General features: G+C 43.8%; 1 pseudogene; it reads right to left on the reverse strand.

Annotated features, from left to right (window-relative positions):
* Positions 1-470: 470 nt before the first annotated feature.
* On the reverse strand, positions 471-5,406 carry LOC123191705 (uncharacterized; annotated as a pseudogene).
* Positions 5,407-7,561: the final 2,155 nt, after the last annotated feature.

Consider the following 7,561-nt stretch of genomic DNA (forward strand, 5'->3'; position numbering starts at 1 on the left):
GTAGCAAGATCTCTCGGATCTCTCTAGCAGTCTTGCTGCATAAGCTTGTAGCTGAATGGTTTGACAAAAGGTTCCCTAGAGGATGGGGGAGATGGGATTTTATAGCACAGACAACCCCCCTTAGCTAGGTGTGAAAATGGTTTCAAAAGTAAACAGGTTTGCCTGGCTTTCTTGGGTGAATAAGCAGTCAACTTTGGGAGTTGTTGCAGAGCTCCTCGGAAATTCGTGAAGCCTTGACAGCCTGGACACCTTCCACGAGAATGACTAGAACTTTTGACTCACAACTCCAAATAATGTGAGGTTTTTTGAATTGGACAGATAATTTGATGTAGGTTCTGTTGATGTACCCCTATGGCCCCGTCTCTCCATCACATGGGTGTGACACACCAAAACATCAGAGGTAAAAACTGACAGCATCAGCTTCACTTGCAACTTGTTTTCTCCAAACTTGTTCCTCCAAAGCAGTTGCTTCAAGAGCTCATAGGTTGTTGGATTGCTTCCATGTTATACCTAAGTTCATCCAACAACAATGGAGATGAAAGCATAGTTGTGTCATCAAGGTTACAAGGTAAACTTAAGTTAGCGTTCACCTGGTCACTTATTTGTTTGGCACGACTTTGTGTGATTGGACCTATAATTGTTGGAGACTTGTCGATGGTTGTGGTGTCCTCATCATCCTCCCCCTCTTGAAGAGGAGTCGTCCTCGACTCTGATGGTCCAAAGTATGGAGAGAGGTCGGACACATTGAAAGTTGGACTAACACCATAATCCATCGGAAGGTCAATCTTGTAGGCATTGTCATTGATCTTCGCAAGAACTTTGAATGGACCATCTCCACGTGGCTGCAACTTGCATTTGCGTTGATCTGGGAAACGATCCTTCCGCAGGTGTACCCACACAAGATCACCTTCTTCAAACAACACCTTCTTTCTTCCCTTGTTTGCTCGTTTTGCATATTGTTCAGTCATCTTCTCAATATTTTCCTTGGTCTTCTCATGAATTTTCTTCACGAAGTCAGCACGCTTACTTGCATCAAGATTGGTTCGCTCCTGCAATGGTAAAGGCAAAAGATCTATGGGAGCAGCAGGTTTGAAACCATAAACAATTTCAAAAGGACAAAATTTAGTGGTCGAATGTACTGCCCTGTTGTATGCAAACTCCACGTGGGGGAGACATTCTTCCCACATCTTCAAATTTTTCTTTAAAACTGCTCTCAGCATCATGGATAGCGTGCGGTTGACAACTTCAGTTTGTCCATCCGTTTGTGGGTGGCATGTAGTGGAAAAGAGAAGCTTTGTCCCTAGCTTTGCCCACAACGTTTTCCAAAAATAGCTCAGAAACTTGGTGTCACGATCTGAAACAATAGTGCGTGGTACTCCATGTAGCCGCACGATTTCCCTGAAAAACAAATCAGCAATGTGTGAAGCATCATCGCTCTTATGACACGGGATAAAATGAGCCATCTTGCTAAACCTATCAACCACCACAAAAACTGAATCACTCCCCCTCTTAGTGCGTGGTAATCCAAGAACAAAATCCATAGAAATATCTTCCCAAGGTGTACTAGGAATGGATAAGGGCGTATAAAGTCCATGAGGGTTTAAACGTGACTTAGCTTTGCGGCAAATCTCACAACGTAGTATGTAGCGCTCAACATCACGCCTCATCCTTGGCCAAAAGAAATGGTCAATCAGCACACTCTCAGTTTTCTTTGCTCCAAAATGTCCCATGAGACCACCAGCATGAGCCTCCTGCAAAAGCAACAAACGAACAGAGCAATCTGGGATGCACAATTTGTTAGCTCGAAACAAGAATCCATCATGCAAGTGAAACTTTTCCCAACCTTTCCCCTCACTACACTTTGAGTGTGGTTCAGCAAAATATGGGTCATTGGCATACAATTCTTTGATGCTTTGCAGCCCAAGAATTTTAGTATCAAGTTGTGAGAGTAAAATATGGCGTCTAGACAAAGCATCAGCAACAACATTATCTTTTCCTTTCTTGTACTTGACAATATAGGGAAAAGATTCTACGAATTCACTCCATTTTGCATGTCTACGGTTCAGTTTTTGTTGACCCCTAAGGTGCTTTAAAGATTCATGGTCGGAATGTATCACAAATTCTTTAGGCCACAAATAATGTTGCCATGTTTCCAAAGATCTCACAAGTGCATATAATTCTTTGTCATAAACTGAATAATTTAGAGTTGGACCACTTAGCTTCTCACTAAAATATGCAATAGGCCTGCCTTCTTGCATTAGTACGCCTCCAATACCAACACCACTTGCATCACATTCAATTTCAAAAGTCTTACCAAAGTTGGGTAGTGCAAGCAATGGTGCAGATGTCAATTTTTCTTTCAGCTCTTGGAAGGCCTTCTCTTGTGCATTTGCCCACTTGAAGGGAACATCTTTCTTGGTTAGCTCATTCATTGGGGCAGCAATGGTGCTGAAGTCCTTCACAAACCGACGGTAGAAACCAGCAAGGCCAAGAAAGCTTCGTACTTGGCTTACATTTTGTGGAGGCATCCACTCACGGATGGCCTTGACCTTCTCCTCATCTACCTCCACACCTTGACCTGAAACAACAAAGCCAAGAAACACAACTTTTTCTATGCAAAATGTGCACTTTTCCTTGTTAGCATATAATTTCTCCTCTCTTAGGACAGCAAGCACACACCGAATGTGTTCAACATGTTCATCCAAAGTTTTGCTATAAATCAGGATGTCATCAAAGTAAACAACCACAAACTTGCCAATGAACATTCTAAGCACATGATTCATTAATCTCATGAAAGTACTAGGTGCATTTGTCAATCCAAATGGCATAACTAACCACTCATACAAACCAGATTTTGTTTTGAAAGCAGTTTTCCATTCATCACCCTCTCTCATTCTAATTTGATGGTAGCCACTTCGCAAGTCAATTTTAGAAAGACGGTGGCGCCACTAAGTCCATCAAGCATATCATCAAGCCTAGGTATGGGGTGCCTATACCTCACGGTGATGTTGTTAATAGGCCAACAATCACAACACATTCGGGAAGATCCATCTTTTTTTGGCACTAAAAGAACGGGTACAGCACAAGGAGAGAGACTTTCCCTTACATAACCTTTGTTTAGTAGGCCTTCAACTTGTCGCTGAATCTCCTTGGTTTCCTCCAGATTTGTGCGGTATGGTGGTCGGTTCGGCAATGGGGCTCCTGGAACCAAATCAATTTGGTGTTCAATGCCTCTTTGTGGTGGTAGCCCTGGTGGTATCTCCTCGGGGAACACATCTTCATACCCCTGCAAAATTTCGACAACAACACTAGGAGTGGTGGAGGTTAATTCATTAGTAGGAAGAAAATAGTCCTTGTACAAAAGTACAAAGAACATGGAATTGGGTTCTCTCAACTCTCTCATGTCCCTTTTCCTAGCCATCATAACTAATCCCTATTTTCCTCATGTCTTGGTCAATTTAAGCTGTGGGGTTTTATTTGGCTTTGGATTCTCTCGCTCACTATGTTGGTGGATGTCACTCAAGTGTTTCTCGCTCACTCTCTCTTTCTTTTTCAGATCATCCATCAATATTTCTTCGGGTGTCAAAGGGAGCAACGATATGCGCTCTCCCTCGTATTGGAATGAGAGACGATTAGTACGGCCGCTGATTTGCACATCATGATCATACAACCAAGGTCTTCCCAACAACAATTGGCATGCTTGCATTGGCACCACGTCACATTCCACTTGATCCCGGTACTTCCCAATGGAAAACTGAACGGTGACAATGTTGCTTACTCGAAGTGTACCACAATCATTGAGACATTGCATCTTATATGGACTTGGGTGCCTTATTTGTTTTAGTCCCAACTTCTCTACCAAATCTGAACTTGCAATGTTGTTGCAACTGCCATTGTCAACAATAATTCTGCAAACCTTGTCCTTGATGGTGCCACGGGTGTGAAAAATATTATGTCGCTGCCCTTTCTCTTCTCTAGCTGCATTAACACTAAGCACACGACGAGAAACAAAGCAATCTCCCATGTCGGCCAAAATATCACAACCACTCTTCTCGCCCTCTTCATCCTCATGATCACCCGATGCTCCATTATCTTCATGCTCACTCTCAGATTCCCATTCACCTTATTCTTTCACAAAGAGAACTCTCTTGTTTTGACATTCAGAAGAAATGTGACCATGCCCTTTGCACTTCCAACACTCAATATCTCGGCTTCGAGATGATGGTACATCCGTGGGGTTAGAGGTACTTCAAGCAGCAGAAGGAGCACGCTTGTCCACATTCCTAGGGGCTGGTGATGATGCCGATGAAGCCGCTGTTCGCCGGGTGGCAGTAGGGTGTGAAGTATGCTAAAACTGAGAACCACCATGAGAGACACTTGGCTGCAACCTTTGCCATGGTGTGGTGGTGCGGTTATGAGATATCCGTCCATGACCACTCCGCTGCACCTTCCTCTCTGTGCGCTTTGCTTGCTCCAAAATATCTTGTAGAGTGTTAAAGGGAAACATCTCCACAAAATCAGAAATTTCATTGTCGAGACCATGCAAAAATCTTGCCATCTTTGACTCCTCATCTTCATGAATACGAGCATGAACCAACAACAATTTCATCTCTTTATAGTACTCATCCACCGTGCGCGTACCTTGGCTGAGACGCTGCAATCTGTTTCAGAGATCTCTTTGATATTGTGAAGGAACAAACCTTCGCCTCATGGCTTGTTTCATCTCTTGCCAAGTGTCAATGTGATCACGGCCTAGCAGCAGTTGATTTTCTTGTAGTTGATTCCACCAAGTGAGTGCATAACCAGAAAACTCAACACAAGCAAGGTTTACTCTCTTTGGATCTGCAAGGTTTACGAAAAATCTGATCACACTACTCTTCCCAATCAAAATATGATCGGGGTCTTCCTTTCCTGTGAACTTGGGGATATGCAACTTGATTCTTGCTATGTCATCTTGACCATCTCGATCACGATGTTCTGCACGACGCCCATCTTCAGCAGCACGACGGTATGTGACACCATCATAATCATCAAAATCATCTCCATGACCACGAGCAACACGCTCATGAGGGTCATAGTAGTGCCCACGAGGACCATGCTCTCGCCCTCGAAGTTGTCCCCCTTGCTGCCCTCCATGAGCAGCAACACCACGCCCACGAGAAGCAGCCACATGTACACCATGGCTGTTGTTATCATCCTCCAAGTCACCATCCACAGCAGCATGCACGGAATTTTCATCCCCAACTTCCTCAAGTGGGTCAATAGGGTGTTGTCGGTGTCGAACCCTATCTCCACCTGCTGGAGGTCGCTCGTGAAACATCCTTCCAAGGTCTCGAACCATGTTCTGTAATTCCTGAAAATCAGCACGTGTGACCGGGGCATCTTCTTCCCCGTGGTTTTCTCCATGAACACTCGATCTAGATCCTGCCATGTTAGTAAGGCCAAAAGTGGAATATGATAATTTTGTGGAATCACACAACCTCACCTCTTACTCACCAAAGTTCTTATGAGTTCACATCAGATTGTGCTTCTCCTGGATGTGTTAAAGCGATTGAAAGACATGGATCAAATAACTAGCTTCGGTTTTTGGTGGAGCTCGGTGGGGTAAACAAAAAGGGGCTTGTGCTGAAATCAAGTTGATGCAAACCAAGAAAAATATGTGGATGGATCTGCTGCACCTTTGCACCAAGATTGAAAAACACAAACACACAAGCTTTTGAAATTTTTTCTATCAAGCTGAAACTTTTGGATCTTACACAAGACTTTCTTTTTCTCTCTTGACTTTTTTCCACTCTTTTTTTCTCTCTTTGATTTTTTTGCCACTCTTTTTTATCTCTTTTTCCAAAGCACAACCAAATCTGAAAGCAATTATGAAGATGAACTTGGTGCAGATCTAAAAGATGAAGAACATGCAAGGTATGCAACAACAAGATCTCAGCACCAACAAGGCTTGGATTTATTTTTGGTGGGGCTTTGGACTTCTAGGATAGAAAATATAGCATGAAAAATACTCGATCTAAAGGGATGATAGCAAGATAAAGTTGGATAACAGATCCTACCGTGTCAACGAAAGCTCTGATACCAGATGATAGGTGGGAACCCGATGAATGAGTTCACGCCCGAGGGTGGCCCGATCTTCACATCGTAGGATCGAATCGGGAGGGATAACTAGCTGCAAGCAACCAGGATAACTAGCTTTATACCTGCTAAGGTTGGATGCAACCCGTACGTTGGGGATGGCTGGCCGAAGCTACAAGAACTCCAACCCGCTGTCCGAACAATCGCAGAACCACAAACCGGGACTAATCCACACAAAACGGCCGGAACCGTAGAGCGCGAACTAGGGGGAACCAAAGGCTCCTTCTTGCGAATCCGAATGAACTCACAAGAGAAAAGGTAGCAAGATCTCTCGGATCTCTCTAGCAGTCTTGCTGCATAAGCTTGTAGCTGAATGGTTTGACAAAAGGTTCCCTAGAGGATGGGGGAGATGGGGTTTTATAGCAGGGACAACCCCCCTTAGCTAGGTGTGAAAATGGTTTTAAAAGTAAACAGGTTTGCCTGGCTTTCTTGGGTGAATAAGCAGTCAACTTTGGGAGTTGTTGCAGAGCTCCTCGGAAATTCGTGAAGTCTTGACAACCTGGACACCTTCCACGAGAATGACTAGAACTTTTGACTCACAACTCCAAATAATGTGAGGTTTTTTGAATTGGAAAGATAATTTGATGTAGCTTCTGTTGATGTACCCCTATGGCCCCGTCTCTCCATCACATGGGTGTCCCACACCAAAACATCATAGGTAAAAACTGACAGCATCAGCTTCACTTGCAACTTGTTTTCTCCAAACTTGTTCCTCCAAAGCGGTTGCTTCAAGAGCTCATAGGTTCTTGGATTGCTTCCATGTTATACCTAAGTTCACCCAACAACAATGGAGATGAAAGCATAGTTGTGTCATCAAGGTTACAAGGTAAACTTAAGTTAGCGTTCACCTGGTCACTTATTTGTTCGGCGCGACTTCGTGTGATTGGACCTATAATTGTTGGAGACTTGTCGATGGTTGTGGTGTCCTCATCAGAGATCCTCTGCTAACTCCTTTGGCAATTATGTGCTTACTAGGGTGTTAGCATAACTCTTCTGACTCAAAGCGTCTGCTACGACATTGGCCTTGCCTGGATGATAGTGAAGCTTCATGTCATAATCCTTTATAAGCTCAAACCATCTCCTCTGCCTAAGGTTCAGCTCCTTCTGTGTGAAAATGTACTTCAAACTCTTATGATCCGTGTACACATCACAACGATATCCAATAAGGTAATGTCTCCAGGTCTTCAACGCATGCACTACGGCTGCCAACTCCAAATCATGCGTGGCATAATTCAATTCGTGTGGTTTTAGTTGTCATGAGGCATACGAAACAACTCTTTCGTCCTGCATAAGCACATTTCCAAGTCCTAGGCGAGAAGCGTCGCAATACACTTGGAAATCCTTGCGTATATCAGGCAGAATTAGCACTGGGGCTATAGTCAAACGTTTCTTTAACTCCTGAAAACTCGCCTCACATACTTCC

The sequence above is a fragment of the Triticum aestivum genome, chromosome 2A (genome assembly GCF_018294505.1).
Source record: "Triticum aestivum cultivar Chinese Spring chromosome 2A, IWGSC CS RefSeq v2.1, whole genome shotgun sequence".
In the NCBI taxonomy this organism is placed as follows: domain Eukaryota; kingdom Viridiplantae; phylum Streptophyta; class Magnoliopsida; order Poales; family Poaceae; genus Triticum; species Triticum aestivum.